This window comes from Ambystoma mexicanum, chromosome 11, assembly GCF_040938575.1.
Source record: "Ambystoma mexicanum isolate Mex_15411 chromosome 11, UKY_AmexF1_1, whole genome shotgun sequence".
In the NCBI taxonomy this organism is placed as follows: Eukaryota; Metazoa; Chordata; class Amphibia; order Caudata; family Ambystomatidae; genus Ambystoma; species Ambystoma mexicanum.
The window spans coordinates 74,899,730-74,926,431 of NC_090934.1; positions in this window are offsets into that span (position 1 = coordinate 74,899,730).

Here is a 26,702-nt window from a genome sequence, read left to right on the forward strand (position 1 = left end):
ACATTTTTGGGGAAGAGACAGAGGAACCACCCCCAAAAGAGTGAGTGCTTAATCAGCATGAAGGAGAGGGCACAGTGCCCTCGGCTCCTCCTCCTCCTCCCCAGACAAGTTATTTGCTTTCAGAGGAGCAGGGATTATACCCGTTAATAGAATTAAAAGCAGCAGCAGGATGCACTAACCCCACATATGTGCCCACATACAGCAGTGAAGATGCTATAAACAGAGTCAAAATAAATAAGCAAAAATTAGTGTCTATGTGAGATGAATATGATGATGGTTGTGAGTTACAGGCATAACTGGCAGAGGCTGAGGAGGAGGTCCAGAGACATAGAGAAAGGCAGGGCAATAGGGAGGAGACAGCGATTGCCCCAAACTAATGGGTGGGAGGACACATAATGCTTAAATTAGATGCAAAGGGTATGGACGATTTTAAAGAAAGAGAAAGTGACGTTAGAGAAAGACAGGAGAAGGAAAAGGAAGAGAAAAGGGAACAGAAAAGAAGAGAAAGAGAATGGGAAAGAAGGTATGAAGACGAAAAAGACAAAGAAAAGAAATGAGCGACACAAAAAGGAGAGAAAATGAGAAGAAGAAAATGAAAGGGAGCAGCAGAGAGATTCTGACATGGAAAGAGAAAGCAAAAAATAGGAAGAAAGGGACAAAGAGCAACAATCGGTATACAAAGAAAAAAGGGAAGGAGATGAAAAGAAATAGATGATAATATCAGGAGTTGTAAGCCCCTGAACAGAGGGATACAGACAAGAAACACAAATTGAGAGAACAGGAAAGGAATTGGGAAAGACGCAGCAAGGAAGTGGATGAGATGCTCAAAAAGTATAATTTTCCATATGAAGGAAGACGAGGGAGAAGCCAGGCAAAGAATGAATGGCAATGTGTACAGAAGTGAAAGGGATGGGGGAGGTAGCATAGCAAAGACAAGCAGAGGGTCTCTACAAGATGAGGAAAGGATTGTATTGGAAGAGCTGATGTGTTGGACGTATATAACGAGTCCCCTTAGAAGACTAGATTTTGAAGACAGGAGGACCATGAAGAAGGAAGATGAAGCGCAAGAGGTCGTACAAGCCCCTCTACAAGTGTGAGAATAAGGAAACAGAAAGAGTGGTCTGATTTGAAAGAACGAGAAAGGAGAAAGCCAGATCCTGTAGAATATTCAAGCCGTCCAAAAAAAAGAGATCAAGGAGCTTGCAAGAGAGAACCCCATATGTGAATAGGTGGAGGACTTTACCAGGTGAAAGAAAGTTAGCAAGACAGAGGCAGTTATAAAGACAAAGGGCATGGCTGCACTCGCACAAGGGGCATGATTGACACAGTTCCCATTGTTGGAGAAGGGGAGGACAGTCGCAATATTTGACATGGCCACAGATGGACAAAAAACGTTTTGTCTGTAAACTGCCAACAATGACATATGGAGCGGGCAAGTGGATTTATGAATTAGAAAGAATGACAGCGGGAATGATGTTAGCGATGAGTGACATAAAAAGCTTGCTTGCCCCCATAATAGGAGAGAGGCCAGATAACATTTGGAAATGAATGGTCTATCATGGAGTAACTTCCCAGAAGATCACTCATGATGGAGCACCTTTCCACAATTGTAGGGTTGATGTTTGGAGAGCACATAGGGACCAGTATCCCGATTTCTCAGACATGAGCATATGACACGTAAGATGCGTGACAATGAATCCTCAATTGTTTATATTTAAGAGATTTAGGAAAAATGGCAGCTAGAAACAAGAGAGCCATGGAAAAAAGCGATAACTATTTTGATTCACATATTGTGCCAGGGGCTGCTTGAGGCACTGCAGAGACACTTACAAAAGATAGGGGGAATGGAAGCAAATCCATGGCGAGAGATTCAGTTGACTATAGTTCACCACTGTCGGTTAAAAGAAGAGAAAGATAGAAAGAAAATTGAGGAACGAAAGCTGGAGGAAGCAAAACTAGTTCAGAAACTATCAAAGTTTTCAGTGAAAGGAACAGTACTAACCAATGGAGAAGGGCTGTCTACACAGGAAGCACAGCAGGTACAAACAATAGCCAACAGGAAATGTGCAGGAAGGGAAAGAGTATAAATATTTCCTGTGAGGAGGAGGGGGTGTGTACAGAGGAGGAGGATTCATATATTTAATGGAGGACCGCCTAGGTTTGGAGGACAGACACAGCAATGTTGGTCATGTAGAAAAATGGGGCAAATTTCCTGGGTGTGTAGAAGCAGGTGAAAAATACAACAGAATTGGCCAGATCAAAGAGGGTGAAAATCATATCGCCCACCTTATAGCGTAGAACCACCTGATATTATGTTCAAGATCCCACACAATATCAGACACAAGCACAACAAATGCAACCTACACAGCAAGGGATACCAACCAAAGACAACAAGCATCAATAGAAGCACAGCAAGCCCCTATGCAGACACAGAAGATACGGATGTAAACACAAGCACCTGTACAACAGAATACAATGGCACCATGGAATACAGAAATATTGCCACAGACACCCACACCTAGGATAGGGTTGTGAAAGTAGTGGGAGGGAACCCTTTCACCGGCACAGGACAAACCTTATACCCACAATAGAACAGCCCAAAGAATTACTTGATGTGTTCCATCCTATCCGTTATACCAGACCCATTAGAGGAACTGAGAGTCGGTGTAACCATAGGTGACAAAATATGTCCTTGCTTGTAGATATGGGGGTGACTTGATCTTGCATTAGGGAGGTAAAGTACCCAATGTCAGGCATTGCCGTGAAACACTAAGTTTCTCTGAGGTGACAAGTATGGTTACTTTTACCGACAACTTTCCAATTACGATAGTAGAACACAATCTTTCTATGACATAAATGTGTTCCCGCAAGACACTGGTCAAAATACTGGGAGTGATTTGATGAGTAAACTGAACATGATATATCATTCTCTGACCAGGGGATAATATGTTCTACTGCAGGGATTCATTATGTAAATGCACAAGAATTCACATGAGCATTCTATGGCTCGAAAACACATTTATTATTGGTCCCTCTACAACTACTAACTCCTCCTAGGTTCAGCCTTCTAAAAATGATACATTTCAATATAACGTACTATTGCTTGGCTTTCTATTAGCCAAGCAATAGTCGATAAGAGGAACAGGGTTTGATTGGCCAGTTATTTGATCATTGGCGTTGGCACCTTTATGCAGGGCCAATGTACGTGTGATGAAGGAGAGATGGGAGAACTGGTATGATCCAGTTTAAAGAAGATACTCCCTACTCGTACACAGGCCTGAGGCCTTCACTGCCAGACTTGTTCGTGGCCTTGGTGTGTGGCTGCTGTGTCTGGATGTGTTAGGAAATTGAGAGGTGCACTATCAAATTGGCCCGGGAATAAATGACCGTTGTTTCTGTCACATGGTAGGGGACCACTGTTCTGAGCCCAATTTGATCTATTTGTTATTTTTCCTACTGTTTTAACGTGTGTGTGTGCTTATCGCAATATCCACTTGGGGCACTGTATATTCACTCGTTATGGGATCAATTGGCACGGTAGCTTCTTGCACCTGGCAAGGGAGTAGGAAGACTAGGCTTAAAGATGTGGACTGGTCTGTGGTTGAGTCATTCTACAAGCTAGAGCTGAAAATCTTAAACGGCAAAGTAAAAAGTTACATTCGCACCACGAATACTTGGAGAAGTCAAGAAAAACTGCTATCCTAGACTATGCGCTTGGGAGTCATGAGTTGTTAGCAAATGTTGTATTGATGAATTCCCGTTTCAATGAATACAGTGATCACACTATTATTACGCTGTGTTTGGGGAGTGATCACTTGAAACAAAGAAGTATGTATAAAGTATATCCAAGTAGGAGAGTTTGAATCACATTATATGGGCGGACAATAATGTGCATGCAATAACTTTGTATATGAGTCTGTTGGATAGGAGGTTTGAAATAATGGGGGCTCATAATGAAATTGAAGAATTAATTATATTAATCACTACTACTGCAGTGGCCTCATTTGGTAGGTGGAAGCCGTGGCCCACCTGAACAGATAATTCTTTAAAAACATGAGAGCATCTGTTTCACTGAGATTTGCCTATCACTGCCATTTCCATCTCTTCTTTTCTCTATTTTGTGCTGTGAATAAACAGGGAGTGTGTGAAATGTCCCACTTAGTACCTGTAAGCGTTTGCATATATGCAGGGCAGCGTGCCATTAGACGCATCGGCAAGCGTGTCACTGGGGCAGAGATGTTACGGAGTAGGACAGTAGTAAACTAGAAAGGGCCGACAGAGATAGCTCTGTAAGTTACTTGCATATGTCTGAGATCATAACTCAACCCAAACTCTCACCCCCATATCACTATGCTTACTCTCTACTCTACACCATCACTCATTTAGAGTACAGCTATACCCCTCGATCAAATTCGGCCTAGCTGCGCACATACGAACATTACTCCATAAACACCTCATCATTCTAATAAAACGCAGCTATATCCCATGACAAACGGGCCTAGCTGCACACATAAGCGTTCTACAGGCTTAACGCAGCCAGACACCAGTCTTGGTGTCCATCGCCAGACAGCACACATTCAACTGATGTCAATACCACCCACCTAATGCTAGGAGACAGCTACCATCAGGCAATTACACCAGCTGCACACATAACTGATGCACCCAAGCACCCGGTGACACCTTATTGTCTCAAGTGACCTGGACTGTGGTCCCCGAGGGCGTTCAACCGAGCAGCACTTTGAGGTCATACCAATGATATATAGAGTGTTATATAAATGCCAAATTACATAACATAGCATAACTAAGTACAGATTTAAGGGTAACACTCAGGCAGGGACGTAGGTCAAAATCATGCCCACCGATATGATAAAGAAATAAGTGCAGAATAATAACATGTAAAAAAGGCGGTGATGTATTTAATCGGCCATGTGAAGGATCCGTGGCTGGGACAATTAGATATTAAAAAAGTGAAAAATAGATACAGACATTGGACCAAGTGGTACTGGACCTACACGAGGAATAAAGATTGGCAAGATTTATATTGTGCCATGAATAGAGGGTACAGTAAGAAAATAAGGGGAATATTTAAAAGGTAGCAACATAAAATGATGGATCAGCATACATGCTGTGTTGCTGGGGATTAGTGGGGATAGTGGGATAGCTACTGTCACTACTTGCCGTGTCAAGTAAAATATTTGCGACTTGTGTCTTGCAGGGTATACAAGATTAGATGAACGAAAATAATATCTTTAGTTGTCATCAAACAAGAGCCCGTAAAGGTTTTTCCACAGTGCTTAATATATTCATTTACAATATTAAAGCGAATTTTGCTCTTCAAACCTCATTTTGAACAATACGTCATTTTAACATCTCAAGATCTGTGGAATAGGATGCATAATTCTAAAATAACTATGGTCCAGATAGCAATAGCCACATTTATAACACAACTTGAAATTGAAGCATGGCCAAAATAAATATACACTATGAAGGATAGTGGGTAATTATAACCCAAATAATGATAATATATAATAATGATTTGTAATAATAAGTTTTATATGGTGAGGACTATGGGGGTCATTACGACCTGCGCGCAAAGGGATACTGGGCACCGGTAACGACACCGGTGCCGATAATCCCTTTGTGCCTTATTCCGAGGTCCCTTTGTGGGTCCTCCCTTAACGCCTGGTTTGGGACCCGCAAAGGGATACCGAGGTCAATAACGGTACCGCAATTTGCGGTACCGTTCTTGACACCTTCCCATTGAGCCCTATGGGGGCTCAAATGGGAATGGGGAATGGCTTTTCAAATGGAGATTTACCGGTCCCGCCAACCTCATAATGGACCGGTAAGTCCCCATACCACCAAGTCGGTGGCGGTACCGGTATTGGTGCTAGTCATGGCGCTAATAGCGCCATGACTAGTACCAACCTCGGAATGAGGGCCAATGACTCATAAATTGCAATTCTGAATTTTCAGCTCTTTGTTTTATGTATTTGGAAGGAATTATTTCATCTGTGTAGTGCAGTACTGATCATTGTTCAATTTTATTAATTGTGCTTGTGTATATCATTCTCTGGATGTGTTAACATTTTGCTTTCTCCATTTTTTTGGGAAATGTGATAATTGTACATAGGAAAAGTGAAATCATTTTCTTTTGATATATTTTGTATGTTATCTTGTTTTATTGTATTTTGTGAAAAGTTCGTATGAACTGAAACACAACAAAAAAAGAAATTACAAAAATATATATTTATTGTGAATTCCTTGGCCTAAAAAGAAAGAACGAAAAATGGCCTCCCTCTGCTTCATTTGTGGATCTCGCACCTGCGTTTGACGCAATAGACAGAGGGGGACTGTGGACAAAATTAGAACTATCGAGAATCCTGAAAGATCTATTGCGCGCCCGTCAAATGCTGCACAGTGACAACAGAGCGCGTGTCAGACTGAACGGGATGGGCTTGCACAGTGACAACAAAGCGCGTGTCAGACTGAACAGGATGGGGAGGCTTTCTGACCCGTTGGAAAGGGTGTTAAGCAGGAGTCCATGCTCCTGGCAGCCCTTTTCAACTTGTTTATGGCCAACGTAGGGCAAGCGCTGATGGGCACAGATAGCGCCGCCCACCCGCAATTAATTCATTGGATTTTTTTTTTTTTTTTTGAGAATAACAGATTGCTCGACTATGCCGCAGATAATGACACTGAGGTCAATGATATGACAGGTTATTTATAAAGCGCTTAATACCCTGCGGTTTCTAAGAGCAGACCCGGGGATCGAACCTGTGTTGCTCTGTGTAGTCTTGCTTCCTAGGTGAGCACGTTGCCCCTGAGCTATCCTCCCGAGCCAATCTGAAGGGGACGAAAAGCATGAGTTTTGGTATGGCAAAAATGGACGATACCCAAATAAAAACTCAGAAGGGCCACATGGACAAGGTGGCTAACTAGGCTATTTGGAGTATGATAGGAGTGAGAGAAAGGCAAAGGAAATTTGTATAAGCGATGGGCCATTATGTTATCCATCAAAGGATTTGCGCAAACTGACCTCGGGTATGATCTGGTTGGTCTAATAACTATACATATAAACAGAAATTGACAGCCAGGATGAATTCTGACCTTGAGACTTCCTAGGGTGATAGTGATAAGTGGGCCAATAGGTGGCAAGGCCTGTTGGGGTAGAAAATATTGGGTCTATTTTACGCTACGCCGATCCAGGCGATTAGACTTGAATTAGGCCAAACTGCGCTGTCTACTTTGATAAAGATTCAAATGGGGAAACTATATAGAAACATCATGCGCTCAGACAGTAAGGGCCTCATTACACGGATGCCGGTAGGGATTTACCGGTACCGGTAAAATACCGGTACCGGTAAATCCCTACCGCCTTACTACGAGTTCCCTTTGCGGGTTGGGGGATTTAACGCCTGCTTTTTGCAGGCGTTAAAATCCAACCCGCTAAGGAACCTCGGAGCTAATTACGGCACCGCAAAATTGCGGTGCCGTAATTAGCACCTTCCCCATTCCCATAGAGCCCTATGGGGCAGAAATGGGAATGGGGAAGGGCAATGGCGGAAGGGGGATTTACCGCCCCTCCAACCTTGGAATGGGGCGGTAAATCCCCTTTCCGCCAAGGCGGTGCCGGTATTTTACCGGCATGAGCCATGGCGCTAATAGCGCCATGGCTCACCGCCTACCGGGTAATGAGGCCCTAAGTCCTTGCTGACCCTGGGTAGAAGTTGCCTTTGGAAAGGAACCTATCCTATTCTAGCAGAATTTGTGAAGAGAAATGAAACTTTATTTAAATAGTTAGCATGGTCTCCTCATTGGGCAGAGGGTGCGGGTGCCGTTAGTGTCACCTTGAGCAAGCGGGCGCAGAAATGGGACTTGGCAATGCATGTGGATAAGGTGTCTGGGTTAAGTCCTTTAGGCACTTTCAATGTGTAAGGCCTCAAAAGTACCTTTATTAGCTCCCTGCCCCCTCGTTAAGTAGGATATTTATGCTAATTAAATTAAATTAAATAAATTACCAGTGACAGCAGTCATGGGGCATGCGGCGATGTCCTGAAAGGAAAGAGATGTGGTAGGCGCTGTAAGCACCCGTGTACAATAAGGGGTGTACTATAAGAACTATATCGCCTCCTTAAAAAATATTGAAGAAGAATATTTCTGGTTGAATGCTGTCTCAGGGATAGCATTGCAATGACAACTGCTATGACTAATGTGTAGCAGGCTTTACAAAAATAACTTAGTTTGAAAGAAAACGTGAATCGTTTTAATATGTTTATATGATTTCCATTTTATGTATTCAAATCTACATATTACTTTGAATTTATGTTGTATTCTTCATTATTAGATTATTGTTGATGAATTATTCCTGTATATGTTTGAAATGTTTATATTAAACTGAGCCACTGAAATAAAAAATGAAGCCTGAGGAACCAAGCCTAAGCAGCCAAGAGCACAACTGCCTCCCTGAATAACCAAGAGAGTTGGGCAAGCCTGAACAACCAAGGTAGGAAGGCAAGCCTGAGCAACCAAATCAGGAAGGCAAGCCTGAACAACCAAGGCAGGAAGGCAAGCCTGAGCAACCAAATCAGGAAGGCAAGCCTGAACAACCAAGGGCAGGAAGGGAAGTCTGAACAACCAAGGGCAGGAAGGCAAGCCAGATCAACCAAATCTGGAAGGCAAGCCTGAACTACCAAGAGCAGGAAGGGAAGCCTGAACAACCAAGGGCAGGAAAGCAAGCCAGAGCAACCAAATCAGGAAGGCAAGCTTGAACAACCAAGAGCAGGAAGGGAAGCCTGAACAACCAAGGGCAGGAAGGCAAGCCTGATCAACCAAATCAGGAAGGCAAGCCTGAACAACCAAGAGAAGGAAGGGAAGCCTGAACAACCAAGGGCGGGAAGGCAAGCCTGATCAACCAAATCAGGAAGGCAAGCCTGAACTATCAAGAGCAGGAAGGGAAGCCTGAACAACCAAGGGCAGGAAAGCAAGCCTGAACAACCAAGGAAGGAAGGCAAGCCTGAGCAACCAAATCAGGAAGGCAAGCCTGAACAACCAAGGGCAGGAAGGGAAGCCTGAACAACCAAGGGCAGGAAGGCAAGCCTGATCAACCAAATCTGGAAGGCAAGCCTGAACTACCAAGAGCAGGAAGGGAAGCCTGAACAACCAAGGGCAGGAAAGCAAGCCAGAGCAACCAAATCAGGAAGGCAAGCTTGAACAACCAAGAGCAGGAAGGGAAGCCTGAACAACCAAGGGCAGGAAGGCAAGCCTGATCAACCAAATCAGGAAGGCAAGCCTGAACAACCAAGAGAAGGAAGGGAAGCCTGAACAACCAAGGGCAGGAAGGCAAGCCTGATCAACCAAATCAGGAAGGCAAGCCTAAACTATCAAGTGCAGGAAGGGAAGCCTGAACAACCAAGTGCAGGAAAGCAAGCCTGAACAACCAAGGCAGGAAGGCAAGCCTGAGCAACCAAATCAGGAAGGCAAGCTTGAACAACCAAGAGCAGGAAGGGAAGTCTGAACAACCAAGGGCAGGAAGACAAGCCTGATCAACCAAATCCGGAAGGCAAGCCTGAACTACCAACAACAGGAAGGGAAACCTGAACAACCAAGGGCAGGAAAGCAAACCTGATCAACCAAGAGCAGGAAGGGAAGCCTGAACAACCAAGGGCAGGAAAGCAAGCCTGAACAACCAAGAGTAGAAAGGGAAGCCTGAACATCCAAGGCCAGGAAGGCAAGCGTAAGCAACCAAAATGGGAGGGCAATGAGCACCCAATGGCAAGAAGGCAAGCCTGAGCAACCAAATCAGGAAGGCAAGCCTGAACAACCAAGAGCAGGAAGGCTATCCTTAGCAAGCGAATCAGGAAGGCAAGCTTGAGCAACCAAGAGCAAGAAGGCAAGCCAGCACAACCACGAGCAGAAAGGCAAGCCTGAATGATCAAGGGCAAGTATGTAAGCCTGAACAACCAGGAGCAGGAAGGCAAGCCTGAACATCCAAGGGCAGGAAGGCAAGCATGAGCAACCAAATTGGGGCGGGCGGGGCACGACTGAGCAACCAATGGCAGGAAGGCAAGCCTCAGCAACCATGAGTAGGAAGGCAAGCCTGAACAATCAAGAGCAGGAAAGCAAGTCTGAAAAACCAAGAGCAGTAAGACAAGCCTGAACCACAAAAGGCAGCTAGGCAAGCCTCAAGAAACAAGAGCAGGGAGGCGAGTCTGAACCACTGAGGGCAAGAAGGCAAGCCTGAATGACCACGAGCAGGAAGGCAAGCCTGAACAACCAAGAGCATGAATGCAAGCCTGAACAACCAAGGGCAGGGAAGCAATCCTGAGCAAGCAAATCAGGAAGGCAAGCTTGATCAACCAAGGGCAAGAAGGCAAGCATGAACAACCACGAGCAGGGAGGGAAGTCTGAACAACCAAGAGCAGGATGGCAAGCCTGAACATCCAAGGCCAGGAAGGCAAGCGTGAGCAACCAAATTGGGAGGGCAAGACTGAGCACCCAATGGCAAGAAGGCAAGCCTGAGCAACCAAATTAGGAAGGCAAGCCTGAACAACCAAGAGCAGGAAGGCAATCCTTAGCAAGTGAATCAGGAAGGCAAGCTTGAGCAACCAAGAGCAAGAAGGCAAGCCAGCACAACCACGAGCAGAAAGGCAAGCCTGAATAACCAAGGGCAGGAAGGTAAGCCTGAACAACCAGGAGCAGGAAGGCAAGCCTGAACATCCAAGAGCAGGTAGGCAAGCATGAGCAACCAAATTGGGGAGGCAAGACTGAGCAACCAATGGCAGGAAGGCAGGAAGGCAGGAAGACAAGTCTCAGCAACCAAGAGTAGGAAGGCAAGCCTGAACAATCAAGAGCAGGAAAGCAAACCTGAACAATCAAGAGCAGGAAGACAAGCCTGAACCAGTATAAAGACTGGTAGGGGGTGTCTGTACTTCTGCTCTCTATATGGTAGAGGAGAGGCACAGAGGACCCCAGCCAAGATTCTCTATTATTGGTACGTGGTCGAGTAATCAAGGCCTAGTTTCTCAGGAGGTGATGCAGGCTGGTTCTTAAGTACAGTGTAATCCCGAACCCCCACAAAGGAATGTCCACACACTGTATTACTGAAAACACAGTCTTTATATAATTAATATTCAAGGGTATGTACACGATCACAATAACGCACTTTGTACTCGGAAGTCAATAATGATAAATATATACAATTCTAAAGTGGTACCACTAGTGTTATCAGATCTCATTAAAGTGCATCAACTGTACGGTTAAAATGTCACACAGATTAATAACGAGGAATCCAGCAATAGAGATAGTAAGGAACGCAAGATGGTTGAAACAGTAGGCAGAATGCTGACCTCTACCACAAGGCACAGTTCTGTGTGGAGATCCCCCCACCTGGGCAACCTGTAAATAAAGATATATCGCACAAGCCCAGTCCATATAATGTTCAATAGTCTTACTTCCTCCTATTAAGTTTTCACCCCCCCAATGTACCTGGTGGAGTAGAGTTCTCCGACGATGCGTCATCCGATCCTTCTTGAGTGACTCCCTTTAAGGCAGGAGCCACGGATCTTCGAGAGGTGTCGAGGAACTCGGCGCTCGGTGTCGGGGAATCGACGGCCCTTCTTGAGTGCCCTCCCTTTAAAGCAGGAGTCACGGGTCGTCGAACGTTCGACGGTGAACAGGTTGAACTACGGCCGTGAAGTGGCAGCTTCGTTCCTAGCGGTGCTCGTCGACGATAGAGCGTTGGCGTCCTGCAAGGAAGAGGCGTGCGGGGCACCTCGTTGACGATAGTTCTGGACCGCAAAGAGATGATGAAGAACTGTGGCCCAGCAAGGGCGTCGAGTCGTCGGCGTCTCTGTGGTCCTTAGGTGGCGGGGAACCCACCGGTGGATGCTCCTCGGCGCGTTGATGGTCGGGCCTTCTCCAGCAGAAGACAAGCAGATGACGATGCAGACGAGAGCGTCCGATGATCACTTGAAGTTCATAGGCAAACGGGAGCACGGCAGCTCCAGTCGGAAATGGCGGTCGTCAACAGTGGCGGACAACAGTCCGACTGCTTCTCCTTGGAGTTCCGCAGCAGTCCCCGTATCGGGTCGACAGCCTGTTGTAGGTCTATCTACCAGGGAGCTTTGGCAAAGATCAGCTGTGCACGATGGTCCCTCGTAGCTCAGGAAGAGGGCACCTTACCAGGTCCTCTCTAGGTCAGTCCTTGGAGGCACAGCAGCTTTCAGATTGTGATGGAGAGCAACAGCAATTCCTCTCGTCCAGCAGGGCTTCAAGGTCAAGCATCAGTTACTCCAGTTACTCATCGTAGTGGACTTCAGCTTCTGAACACGATTCCTAGCAGTGAGAGGTCCCCAGATATACTGTTGATCTCCCATTCATTCCGCTGGGTCACACTCAAGCATCCAATCACGACTACGGGCATTCATGCAGGCAGGCAGCCAATCAGGCACACGAGGTATTCAGGCCATTCACTTCTCTCCAGACACTCACAACAAGTTATGTGTATTGGGACAAGTACCGAGCCATTCAACACTCCAAGCTGCATTCATACCGGTTTCGGGCAGGGCTGTCTCAGTCATTGTGTCAACCACCAGATACTAGACATCCACAACACAGAATGCATATTCGTCACACACTCTATTCACCCAGGTCCCACCCACAGGAGGTACCCACAACATACATCACCAGGAAGGCTCCAGCTAGTCTGGCCAGGCCTTCACAACAACACCATATATGGCATTTCCACCCAACAGCCAGTCAGGGGTAAGGGACAGAGTCAGGGCTTCCCAGGACTTTGGGAAAACAAGGTAATGGGTAATAGAAAGCAAGAGGCCACCGGGGCCATCTTGTTTTCCATCAGGAATCAACTGATCCCAAAATGGAGGATACTCCGCACACCTGTCAAATTCAGCATGGAGCTGCCACCAGCCCATACCCTGCTCTGCGGGCCACCCACAGTTGCCCAAAAACATACACTAGGGGCACAGGGTTGTACCCCCACCCATGGGTGCCATAACAGTATCCCACGGGTCCGTTCACCAAACCAAAATAGAGCTGCACCGCCAGGAGTCCCACATGAACTCCTGCGCGGAAAACACGACAGAACACACGATAAAAAGCAGTAAAGGACAAGGATATGGAGGCCCTGTCCCTCCGATGCATTTCCAGCATCACAGTCGCCCCCCCCCCCAGACTGAGGTGGAGGGTGCCTAATCTCCCACGGGATAGACACCCTCATCCGGACGGTCAACATACCTTCTGGAAAGGCCATCTGCATTATCGTGACTCTTCCCTGGTCTGTGCTCTATGGTGAAGTCTAGCCCTTGCAGGCTAATGGACCACCTGAGCAGTTTCGGGTGTTCACCCTTCATCTGCATAAGCCACCTCAGGGGCTGTTGATCTGTTTGGACTTTGAAGGTAGACCCCGTAAGGTAGGGCCTAAAACGCCTAAGGCTCCAAACTACTATAACATACCTTTTCAACAGTAGCCCACCTAAGTTCTCTACCCTTGAGTTGTCTACTGATGAATATGATAGGATGTTCTCTCCCTTTGTCATCTAACTGGGACAAGACAGCTCCAATTCCGGTGTCGCAGGCATCCGTCTGGACGATAAAGGGTCGGCTCTAGTCAGGCGCACACAACACAGGTGCCTTACACAGATATTCTTTCAAGCCATCAAAGGCCCTCTGACAGTCTTCAGTCCAATTAACCTTCCTAGGCTGTTTGGGTGAAGTCAGAGCTGTCAGTGGTGCTGCTATGGTTCCATAGTCAGCCATGAAATTGCAATAATACCCAGTGAGGCCCAAAAAGGCTCTCACCTGGGTTTGAGTAGTGGGAGTCTCCCAGTCCTGTACATCCTGTACCTTACTGGGGAGAGGTTGGATTTGACCCCCCTCCTACCTCATGACCAAGATACGTGACTTTTCCCTGAGTTATCTGGCACTTGGTGGCCTTGATAGTGAGGTTAGACCTTTTTAAGGCCTGCAACACTCTACCCAGATGTGTCAAGTGCTCTTCCCAAGTGGAACTGTAGACGGCAATACCGTCTAAATAAGCCACACAAAAGGCTTCCAGCCCACTGAGAGCATGATTGACCAATCTCTGGAAGGTGGCAGGGGCATTCTTTAACCCAAAAGGCATGACCCTAAACTGGTAGAGTCCCTCTGGTGTTGAGAACGCCGTCTTTTCCTTGGCATGGTCCGTCAGAGCTATTTGCCAATAGCCTGAGGTGAGGTCAAAGGTGCTCACAAATTTGGCAGCACCTATGGTGTCCACGAGCTCATCAGCCCTGGGTAATGGGTGCACGTCAGTTTTGGTGACAGCATTGATCCTCGGTAGTCCACACAGAACCTCCAATCCTTGGTACCTGCCTGGGAACTTGCCTTGGGGACAAGGACCACGGGACTGGACCAGGGACTGGTTGAGGGTTCAATAACACCCAGATCCAACATCTTGGCGACCTGAGCCTGGATGTGGTTCTTAACCGTATCTGACATTTGGTCGCTCCTGCTCTTGACAGGCACGCTGTCACCAGTGTCAATCTCGTGCTTACACCACGGTGTAAGGCCTGGCGTCAGTGAAAATAGAGAGGCATACTGCTGGAGCAAAGTCCTGCAGGCCATCTGCTGCTCGGTTGTCAAATCTGGAGAGAGCTGCACTCCCTTCACGGAGCCATCCTGAGGGTTGCTATGCAGCAAATCAGGAAGGGGCTCACTCTCATCCTCTTCTTGCTCTGAAGCCAGCAAGAGACATGAGACTTTGGCTCGCCTGTGGAAAGGCTTGAGCCTATTAACATGGAATACCTGAGGGGCTACCCCTGGGATTCCCATGTCAACCAGATAATTGACCTCGCCCATCTTGGAGATTATCCTGAAGGGTCCAGTCCACTTATCTGCCAATGCCCGAGGCTTGGTAGGCTACATCACGAGGACCTCCTGTCCCTGAGCCCAATCCACTTGCGATGCTTTAAGGTCATGCCAGTATTTGTTCAATTCCTGGCTGGCCTTGAGATTCGCCGTTGCTTGACCCATCATCTGTGTCATCCTCCGTCTGAGGCCTAACACATAGTCCCCCACTTGCTTGGCGGGACGGGAAGGGGTGGCTTACACACATTCTCTGATCAAGGCGAGGGGCCCCCTCACGGGATGTCGAAAGAGTAACTCAAAGGGGCTGAAACCAACGCCTTCTTGAGGTACCTCTCTGTAAGCAAACAGCAGTCATGGCAGGAGGAGATCCCATTTCCTCCTTAGGTGCTCTTCCAAAGCACCTAGCATGCCTTTGAGAGTTTTATTAAATCTCTTAACCAGACCGTTGGTCTTGGGTGGTAAGAAGTGGAGAACTTGTAGGTTACCCCACACTCTTTCCACATGGTTTTCATGTAACTAGACATGAAGTTGGATCCTCGGTCAGAGACAACCTCCTTGGGGAATCCAACATGGGTGAAAATGCCCAGGAGAGCCCGGGCAACCACCTTGGCAATAACAGTCCAAAGGGGTATAGCCTCAGGGTACCTGGTGGCATGATCTACCAAAACCAAGATGAACCGAAGTCCACCTGACGTGGGAGGGTCAAGGGGACCGACAATGTCGATGCCCACCCTCTCAAACGGTGTGCCAACCACTGGCAATGGCTGCAGTGGGGCAATGACACTGCCTACAGTCTTGCCAGACAACTGACAAGTTGAGCAGGTCCTGCAGTGGGACTCCACTTCTACTCCCATCCAAGGCCAGTAGAAATGGGCAGAGAGCCTCTGCTTAGTCTTCTTAGTACCAAGATGACCAGCCAAGGGCACCTCATGCGCCAACTGCAGTAGGAAGGGCCTGTAAACCTGGGGTACCACCAACCTCTTGAGGGCACCAGGTTCAGGCTTAGTGGGCTCACTAACAAGGAGCTCACCCTCCCAATAAATCCGGAAAGTCCTAGGCACTTCTCCTTGTGCCTGGGACAGGGCCTGTTTCCTCAGACCCTCGAGAGATTGACACTCTCTCTGTCCTTTACAGAAGTCTGCCCTGGAGGGTCCCCCTTCAGCTAACAAGCATTGAAGATCGGGATGATCCTGCAAGATGAGAACCTCTCCCACAGGAGAGTCTTCTGGCTCTTCTCCCACAGGAGTTGAGACGGGGTTTACCACTGGACCCAGCCTGTCCGGAGCATGGATCCCAATGGGTGCTGTAGGAACAGCAGGAAGAGGAGGCGCTCCCTCCACAGAGGTGGCCTTCTTGCTCTTCCTTCGTCTTGCCTTAGGCCGCGCCTTCGGCTCGGGTACCTGACTCACAGCCAGACCCGGTGTCACCTGTGATCTAGTGACCACAGCAGCAGTCATGGGAAGATCATCCACGATCAATCCCAACTCTACTAGATCGTTACCTAACAGAATGTTAGCAGGGACATTGTCCTGAACCAGGACAGGAAGCTTTGCTGTCTTGTCTCCAATTACGAGTGTGACTCGGGCTACAGGCGATAATTTGGGAGGCCCACCAGCTAACCTGGTGGTTCTCAGAGGAGCATCTACATAGTCCTCTGGCTTGAGCAGGGTCCTGTCCACTAATGTCATGCTTGCCCCAGTGTCTCTCAAACCAGTAGAAGGCTGGCCATTCAAGAAGACACTTCTCAAAAATCTACGGGTGTTCTGTGGGATAGTCGCCAGTACTTCCACGTACTGGTCCCAGTCCCCAAGGGACACTAAGGAAATCTCTACGGGAGCACCAAAGGTGATTCCGGTAGAGGAGGGGAGGACAGTGGCCTCCACCTCAGACATGGGGTAAGGGTAGGTCAGGCTGACAGCCTGTACTCCGAGTGCCTTACCTTTACACTTGGAGTCACCCCTTTTGTGATCCAGAGCCCCACAGTCCCAAAAAGTGGCAGGAGTGCGGGGTATGGTACTGGAACCACCGGGAGCCTGCTTTGCAGCAGGTGGACCACTACTCTTATTCCCACCCACAGATGACTTATCCCCACTAGATTTGTGGGTTTTAGGAGAGGAGGGATTAGGTTTATTCGACTGTGAATGCTTTTGGGACTCCTCAGCTTTCTGAGAGGCCCCTTTTTCTTTGTCCTTGTCCTTCCCACTGGAGTCCTTAGGGGACACCCGGTGGGAGACCCACTTGTCAGCCAACCTAGCCAGCTTAAAGGGATCCAAAATGTTCTGGTCAGCAACATACTGACGCAACTCTGGTGAACAGGCTTCAGAAAAATGCTCAAAAAACAACAGGTGGGACAATTCAACAAATGTTTTCACCTTGTAACCATCAATCAACCCCATCATATTCATGTGCGCAGCACTCACCCAGTCAACCCAAGACACATTCTCTCTTTTCTTAAAATCCCTGAATCTTTTAGGGTATTGGGTAGGCGTCTTGCCAAACTTGGCAATCAAAGCAGATTTCATACACTCATACTGACCCCTTTCTTCCACACTCAGCTTCACAATACAGTCATATCCAGTTTGAGGCACTCTGCTTAGCAAACACTTAGCCCAATTTCTTTTGTCGACATCATGAATTGTGCAAGCCATTTCAAACGCTTCAATCCATTGGAGGATATCAGAACCCTCCGAAAACACACCAACCAAATCCTTCATAAATTTTGTTGCTGGGGACCTGACACTCTCACTGGGTTTCGCTGAAGTCTCCACTCGAGCTTTCTCTAGCTGGATTCTCTGACATTCAGTGTCCTTGTCTTTGAGTTCAAGATCCCTATTCTTGAGTTCAAGATCCCTATTCTTGAGCTCCACTTGTTGAGCCAACTCCTCCTTCTTAAGCTCAGCATCTATTTCCAACTTGCGATATTCGAAGGCCAATTTCATCCTCAATAACTCAAGCTCCACGGAATTGCTGGGGTTCGGAACAGAGGCAGCAGGAATGGTGGCATTCCCAGAAAGAGATTCAGTAGAAACCCCAGGGGCAGAGTCCCCATTGGTTGCATTCCCCCCTTCATCAAGAGTTTCACCACTGTCTGGTAGTCCACCAGGGCAGCTATCAGCTCAGCCCTAGACTTATCCACAAAGTCTAACTCCCTGGCTTCAAAAGCACTCTGGAGAGCCTCTAAGCTCATCCGAGTCAATTTAGCATTCGAAATAGACTCCATTGCTTGTAATGCAGCTATTTTGTACACACCCAAACCTTAATCTAATAAGGTGCAGATATTTTGTAAGTGGCACGGTTATACACTGATTCTTAAAACCATAAGCATCCCACCGCTGCCACCAGTGTAAAGACTTGTAGGGGGTGTCTGTACTTCTGCTCTCTATATGGTAGAGGAGAGGCACAGAGGACCCCAGCCAAGATTCTCTATTATTGGTACGTGGTCGAGCAATCAAGGTCTAGCTTCTCAGGAGGTGGTGCAGGCTGGTTCTTAAGTACAGTGTAATCCCTGAACCCCCACAAAGGAGTGTCCACACACTGTATTACTGAAAACCCAGTCCTTATATAATTAATATTCAAGGGTATGTACACGATCACAATAACGCACTTTGTACTCGGAAGTCAATAATGATAAATATATACAATTCTAAAGTGGTACCACTAATGTTATCGAATCTCATTGAAGTGCATCAACTGTGCGGTTAAAATGTCACACAGATGAATAACGAGGAAACCAACAATAGAGATAGGAAGGAACGCAAGGTGGTTGAAACAGTAGGCAGAATGCTGACCCCTACCACGAGGCACAGTTCTGTGTGGAGATCCCCCCACCTGGGCAACCTGTAAATAAAGATATATCACACAAGCCCAGTCCATATAATGTTCAATAGTCTTACTTCCTCCTATTAAGGTTTTACCCCCCCCATGTACCTGGTGGAGTAGAGTTCTCCGACGATGCGTCGACCGATCCTTCTTGAGTGCCCTCCCTTTAAAGCAGGAGTCACGGGTCATCGAACGTCCGACGGTGAACAGGTTGAACTACGGCCGTGAAGTGGCAGCTTCAGTCCAAGCGGTGCTCGTCGACGACAGAGAGTTTGGCGTCCTGCAAGGAAGAGTCGTGCGGGGCACCTCGGTGACGATAGTTCTGGACCGCAAAGAGATGATGAAGAACTGTGGCCCAGCAAGGGCGTCGAGTCGTCGGCGTCTCTGTGGTCCTTAGGTGGCGGGAAACCCACCGGTGGATGCTCCTCGGCACGTCGACGGTCGGGCCTTCTCCAGCGGGAGACAAGCGGATGACAATGCAGGCGAGAGCATCCGATGATCACTTGAAGTTATTAGGCAAACGGGAGCATGGCGTCTCTGGTCAGCGACGGCAGTCGTCGACAGTGGCGGACAACAGTCTGAGTGCTTCTCCTTGGAGTTCCGCAGCAGTCCCCGTATCGGGTCAACAGCCTGTCATAGGTCTATCTACCAGGCAGCTTTGGCAAAGATCAGCTGTGCACGATGGTCCCTCATACCTCTGGAAGAGGGACGCCTTACCAGGTCCTCTCTGGGTCAGTCCTTGGAGGCACAGCAGCTTTCAGATTGTGAAGGAGAGCAACAGCAATTCTTCTCGTCCAGCAGGGCTTCAAGGTCAAGCGTCAGTTACTCCAGTTACTCGTCGTAGTGGACTTCAGCTTCTGAACATGATTCCTAGCAGTGAGAGGTCCCCAGATATACTGTTGATCTCCCATTCATACCGCTGGGTCACACTCAAGCATCCAATCACGACTACGGGCATTCATGAGGCAGGCAGCCAATCGGGCACACAAGGTATTCAGGCCATTCACGTCTCTCCAGACACTCACAACAAGTTATGTGTATTGGGACAAGTACAAAGCCATTCAACACTCCAAGCTGCATTCATACCGGTTTCGGGCAGGGCTGTCTCAGTCATTGTGTCAACCACCAGATACTAGACATCCACAACACAGAATGCATATTCGTCACACACTCTATTCACCTAGATCCCACCCACAGGAGGTACCCACAACATATATCAGCGGGAAGTATCCAGCTAGTCTGCCCGGGCCTTCACAACAACACCATATATGGCATTTTCACCCAACAGCCAGTCAGGGGGAAGGGACAGAGTCAGGGCTTCCCAGGACTTTGGGAAAACAAGGTAATGGGTAATAGAAAGCAAGAGGCCACCGGGGCCATCTTGTTTTCCATCAGGAATCAACTGATCCCAATGGCAGAGCCGGGGTATCCCAAAATGGAGGATACTCTGCACACCTGTCAAATTCAGCATGGGCCTGCCACCAGCCCATACCCTGCTCTGTGGGCCACCTACAGGTGCCCAAAAACATACACTAGGGGCACAGGGTTGTACCCCCACACATGGGTGCCATAAGGGTATCCCACAGGTCCGTTCACCAAACCAAAATAGAGCTGCACAGCCAGGAGTCCCACATGAACTCCTGCACGGAAAACACGACAGAACACACGATAAAAAGCAGTAAAGGACAAGGATACGGAGGCCCTGTCCCTCCGATGCATTTCCAGCATCACAACCAGCAAGGCCAGAAAGGCAAGCCTCAACAACCAAGAGCAGGGAAGCAAGTCTGAACCACCATGGGCAGGAAAGCAAGCCTGAACAACCAAGAGTGGGAAGTCACAACTAAGAGCTAGAAGGCAAGCGTGAGCAACCAAATCAGGAGGGCAAGCCTAAGCAACCAAGAGCACAAGTGCCTCCCGGACAACCAAGACAGGTAGGCAAGCCTGAACAAGCAAGGGCTAGAAAGGCAAGTCTGAGCAACCAAATCTGGAATGAAAGCCTAAACGACCAAGAGCAGGAAGACAAGCCTGAGCTACCAGATCAGGAAGTCAAGCCTGAACTATCAATAGATAGCATGGAGACAAGCCTGAGCAAAGCAAATCAAGAAGGCAAGCCTGAACAACCAATAGGAGGAAGGCAAGCATGAGCAACCAAATCAGAAAGGCAAGTCTGAACAACCACGAGCAGGATGGCAAGCCTAAACAACCACGAGCAGGAAGGCAAACCTGAACAACCAAGGGCAGGAAGGTTAAGCCTGAACAACCAAGAGCAGGAAGGCAAGCCTGAACCACCAAGAGCAGGAAGGCAAGCCTGAACAACCAAGAGCAGGGCGGCAAGCCTGAACCACCAAGGGCAGGAAGGCAAGCCTGAACAACCAATAGTGGGACGGCACATGCAAGGGATAGAAGGCAAGCATGAGCAACTAAATCAGGAGGGCAAGCCTAAGCAACAAAGAGCACAAGTTCCTCCCTGAACAACCAAGAGAGGTAGGCAAGCTTGAACAAGCAAGTACTAGAAGGCAAGTATGAGCAACCAAATCTGGCAGGCAAGCCTGAACAACCAAGAGCAGGAAGGCAAGCCTGAACAACCAAGGGCAGGATGGCAGGCCTGAACAACCAAGAGTAGTAAGGCAAGCCCAAGCAACCATGAGCAGGAAGACAAGCCTGAGCAACCAAGAGCATCCATGCTGGCCTTAACACCCAAGGGCAAGAAGGCAAGTGTGGGCAACCAAAATCAGGGAGCAAACCTCTAAGCCACCAAGAGCACAAATTCCTCCCTGAACAACCAAAAGAGGTAGGTAAGCCTGAACAACCAGGGGCAGGAAGGCAAGCATGAGCAACCAAATTGGGGGTGGGGGGCAAGACTGAGCAACCAATGGCAGGAAGGCAAGCCTCAGCAACCAAGAGTAGGGCTAGAAAGCAAGCTTGAGGAACCAAGAGTACATATGCAAGCCTGAACAACCAAGAGCAGAATGGCAAACCTGCAGACTCAAGAGCTGGAAGGCAAGCCTGAGCTACCAAGAGCAGGAAGGCAAGCCTCAACAACCAAGAGCAAGAAGGCAAGCCTGAGCAACCAAGATGAGGAAGGCAAGCCTGAGCAACCACGAGCAGGAAGGCAAGCCCGAGAAACCAAGAGCAAAAAGGCAAGCCTGAGAAAACAAGAGCAGGTAGGCAAGCCTGAGCAACCAAGATCAGGAGGGCTAACCTGTGCAACCAAGAACAAGAAGGCAATCCTGAACAACCAAGAGCAAAAAGGCCGGCCTGAGCAACCAAGAGCAAGAAGGCAAGCCCAAGCAACCAAGAGCAGGAAGGCAAGGCTGAGCAACCAATAACAGGAAGGCAGGCCTGAGCATTCAAGAGCAGAAAGGCAAGCCTGAGCAACCAAGAGCAAGAAGGCAATCCTGAGCAACCAATAGAAAGAAGGCAAGCCTGAACAACCAAGCAAAGAAGGCATGCTTGAGCAACCAAGAGCAAGAAGGCAAGTCCAAGCAACCAAGAGCAGGAAGGCAAGCCTGAACAACCAAGGGCAGGAAGGCAAGCTTGAGCAACCAATAGCAAGACGGCCAGCCTGAGCAACCAAACCAGGAAGCCAAGCCCAAGCAATCAAACCAGGAAGGCAAGCCTGAGCAAGCAAGAGCAGGAAGGCAAGCCTGAACAACCAAGCCAGTAAGGCAAACTTGAACAACCAAGAGCAGGAAGGCAAGCCTGAGCAATCAAGAGCAGCAAGGCAAGCCTGGGCAACCAAACCAGGAAACCAAGCCTGAGCAATCAAACCAGGAAGGCAAGCCTGAGCAAGCAAGAGCAGGAAGGCAAGCCTGAGCAACCAAGCCAGGAAGGCAAGCCTGAGCAACCAAGATCAGGAGGGCTAACCTGTGCAACCAAGTACAAGAAGGCAAGCCGGAACAACCAAGGGCAGGAAGGCAAGCCTGAACAACCAAGAGCAAAAAGGCCGGCCTGAGCAACCAAGAGCAAGAAGGCAAGTCCAACCAACCAAGAGCAGAAGGCAAGGCTGAGCAACCAAGAACAGGAAGGCAGGCCTGAGCATTCAAGAGCAGAAAGGCATGCTTGAGCAACCAAGAGCAAGAAGGCAAGCCCAAGCAACCAAGAGCAGGAAGGCAAGCCTGAACAACCAAGGGCAGGAAGGCAAGCTTGAGCAACCAATAGCAAGACGGCCAGCCTGAGCAACCAAACCAGGAAGCCAAGCCCAAGCAATCAAACGAGGAAGGCAAGCCTGAGCAAGCAAGAGCAGGAAGGCAAGCCTGAACAACCAAGCCAGTAAGTTAAACTTGAACAACCAAGAGCAGGAAGGCAAGCCTGAGCAATCAAGAGCAGCAAGGCAAGCCTCGGCAACCAAACCAGGAAGCCACGCCTGAGCAATCAATCCAGGAAGGCAAGCCTGAGCAAGCAAGAGCAGGAAGGCAAGCCTGAGCAACCAAGCCAGGAAGGCAAGCCTGAGCAACCAAGATCAGGAGGGCTAACCTGTGCAACCAAGTACAAGAAGGCAAGCCTGAACAGCCAAGAGCAGGAAGGCAAGCCTGAACAACCAAGAGCAGAAAGTCCGGCCTGAGCAACCAAGAGCAAGAAGGCAAGTCCAACCAACCAAGAGCAGAAGGCAAGGCTGAGCAACCAAGAACAGGAAGGCAGGCCTGAGCATTCAAGAGCAGAAAGGCAAGCCTGAGCAACCAAGAGCAAGAAGGCAATCCTGAGCAACCAATAGAAAGAAGGCAAGCCTGAACAACCAAGCCAAGAAGGCATGCTTGAGCAATCAAGAGCAAGAAGGCAAGCCCAAGCAACCAAGAGCAGGAAGGCAAGCTTGAGCAACCAATAGCAAGATGGCAAGCCTGAGCAACCAAGAGCAGGAAGGCAAGCCTGAACAACCAAGGGCAGGATGGCAGGCCTGAACAACCAAGAGTAGTAAGGCAAGCCCAAGCAACCATGAGCAGGAAGACAAGCCTGAGCAACCAAGAGCATCCATGCTGGCCTTAACACCCAAGGGCAAGAAGGCAAGCGTGGGCAACCAAAATCAGGGAGCAAACCTCTAAGCCACCAAGAGCACAAATTCCTCCCTGAACAACCAAGAGAGGTAGGTACCCTGAACAACCAGGGGCAGGAAGGCAAGCATGAGCAACCAAATTGGGGGCGGGGGGCAAGACTGAGCAACAAATGGCAGGAGGCACGCCTCAGCAACCAAGAGTAGGGCTAGAAAGCAAGCTTGAGAAACCAAGAGCACAAATGCAAGCCTGAACAACCAAGAGCAGAATGACAAACCTGCAGACTCAAGAGCTGGAAGGCAAGCCTGAGCTACCAAGAGCAGGAAGGCAAGCCTCAACAACCAAGAGCAAGAAGGCAAGCCTGAGCAACCAAGAGCAAGAAGGCAAGCCTCAACAACCAAGAGCAAAAAGGCAAGCCTGAGCAACCAAGAGCAAGAAGGCAAGCCCGAGCAACCAAGAGCAGGAAGGCAAGCACAAGCAACCAGAGCAGGAAGGAAAGCCTGAGGCACCAAGAGCAGGAAGGCAAGCCTGAGCAACCAAGATCAGGAAGGCAAGCCTGAGCAACCACGAGCAGGAAGGCAAGCCCGAGAAACCAAGAGCAAGAAGGCAAGCCTGAGAAAACAAGAGCAGGTAGGCAAGCCTGAGCAACCAAGATCAGGAGGGCTAACCTGTGCAACCAAGAACAAGAAGGCAATCCTGAACAACCAAGAGCAGGAAGGCAAGCCCGTCATTCTTTTTTATGTTGTCCTGTGATCTGTCCTCTCGTGTGCTTGTCGCGCCCTGATGCTTGCGAGCTCCGGCGCGTTATAAATATATAAATAAATAAATAAAATAAATAAATAAATAAGCCTGAGCAACCAAGAGCAAAAAGGCCGGCCTGAGCAACCAAGAGCAAGAAGGCAAGCCCAAGCAACCAAGAGCAGGAAGGCAAGGCTGAGCAACCAATAACAGGAAGGCAGGCCTGAGCATTCAAGAGCAGAAAGGCATGCTTGAGCAACCAAGAGCAAGAAGGCAAGCCCAAGCAACCAAGAGCAGGAAGGCAAGCCTGAACAACCAAGGGCAGGAAGGCAAGCTTGAGCAACCAATAGCAAGACGGCCAGCCTGAGCAACCAAACCAGGAAGCCAAGCCCAAGCAATCAAACGAGGAAGGCAAGCCTGAGCAAGCAAGAGCAGGAAGGCAAGCCTGAACAACCAAGCCAGTAAGTTAAACTTGAACAACCAAGAGCAGGAAGGCAAGCCTGAGCAATCAAGAGCAGCAAGGCAAGCCTGGGCAACCAAACCAGGAAGCCACGCCTGAGCAATCAATCCAGGAAGGCAAGCCTGAGCAAGCAAGAGCAGGAAGGCAAGCCTGAGCAACCAAGCCAGGAAGGCAAGCCTGAGCAACCAAGATCAGGAGGGCTAACCTGTGCAACCAAGTACAAGAAGGCAAGCCTGAACAGCCAAGAGCAGGCAGGCAAGCCTGAACAACCAAGAGCAAAAAGTCCGGCCTGAGCAACCAAGAGCAAGAAGGCAAGTCCAACCAACCAAGAGCAGAAGGCAAGGCTGAGCAACCAAGAACAGGAAGGCAGGCCTGAGCATTCAAGAGCAGAAAGGCAAGCCTGAGCTACCAAGAGCAGGAAGGCAAGCCTCAACAACCAAGAGCAAGAAGGCAAGCCTGAGCAACCAAGAGCAAGAAGGCAAGCCTCAACAACCAAGAGCAAAAAGGCAAGCCTGAGCAACCAAGAGCAAGAAGGCAAGCCCGAGCAACCAAGAGCAGGAAGGCAAGCACAAGCAACCAGAGCAGGAAGGAAAGCCTGAGGCACCAAGAGCAGGAAGGCAAGCCTGAGCAACCAAGATCAGGAAGGCAAGCCTGAGCAACCACGAGCAGGAAGGCAAGCCCGAGAAACCAAGAGCAAGAAGGCAAGCCTGAGAAAACAAGAGCAGGTAGGCAAGCCTGAGCAACCAAGATCAGGAGGGCTAACCTGTGCAACCAAGAACAAGAAGGCAATCCTGAACAACCAAGAGCAGGAAGGCAAGCCCGTCATTCTTTTTTATGTTGTCCTGTGATCTGTCCTCTCGTGTGCTTGTCGCGCCCTGATGCTTGCGAGCTCCGGTGCGTTATAAATATATAAATAAATAAATAAATAAAATAAATAAATAAATAAGCCTGAGCAACCAAGAGCAAAAAGGCCGGCCTGAGCAACCAAGAGCAAGAAGGCAAGCCCAAGCAACCAAGAGCAGGAAGGCAAGGCTGAGCAACCAATAACAGGAAGGCAGGCCTGAGCATTCAAGAGCAGAAAGGCATGCTTGAGCAACCAAGAGCAAGAAGGCAAGCCCAAGCAACCAAGAGCAGGAAGGCAAGCCTGAACAACCAAGGGCAGGAAGGCAAGCTTGAGCAACCAATAGCAAGACGGCCAGCCTGAGCAACCAAACCAGGAAGCCAAGCCCAAGCAATCAAACGAGGAAGGCAAGCCTGAGCAAGCAAGAGCAGGAAGGCAAGCCTGAACAACCAAGCCAGTAAGTTAAACTTGAACAACCAAGAGCAGGAAGGCAAGCCTGAGCAATCAAGAGCAGCAAGGCAAGCCTCGGCAACCAAACCAGGAAGCCACGCCTGAGCAATCAATCCAGGAAGGCAAGCCTGAGCAAGCAAGAGCAGGAAGGCAAGCCTGAGCAACCAAGCCAGGAAGGCAAGCCTGAGCAACCAAGATCAGGAGGGCTAACCTGTGCAACCAAGTACAAGAAGGCAAGCCTGAACAGCCAAGAGCAGGAAGGCAAGCCTGAACAACCAAGAGCAGAAAGTCCGGCCTGAGCAACCAAGAGCAAGAAGGCAAGTCCAACCAACCAAGAGCAGAAGGCAAGGCTGAGCAACCAAGAACAGGAAGGCAGGCCTGAGCATTCAAGAGCAGAAAGGCAAGCCTGAGCAACCAAGAGCAAGAAGGCAATCCTGAGCAACCAATAGAAAGAAGGCAAGCCTGAACAACCAAGCCAAGAAGGCATGCTTGAGCAACCAAGAGCAAGAAGGCAAGCCCAAGCAACCAAGAGCAGGAA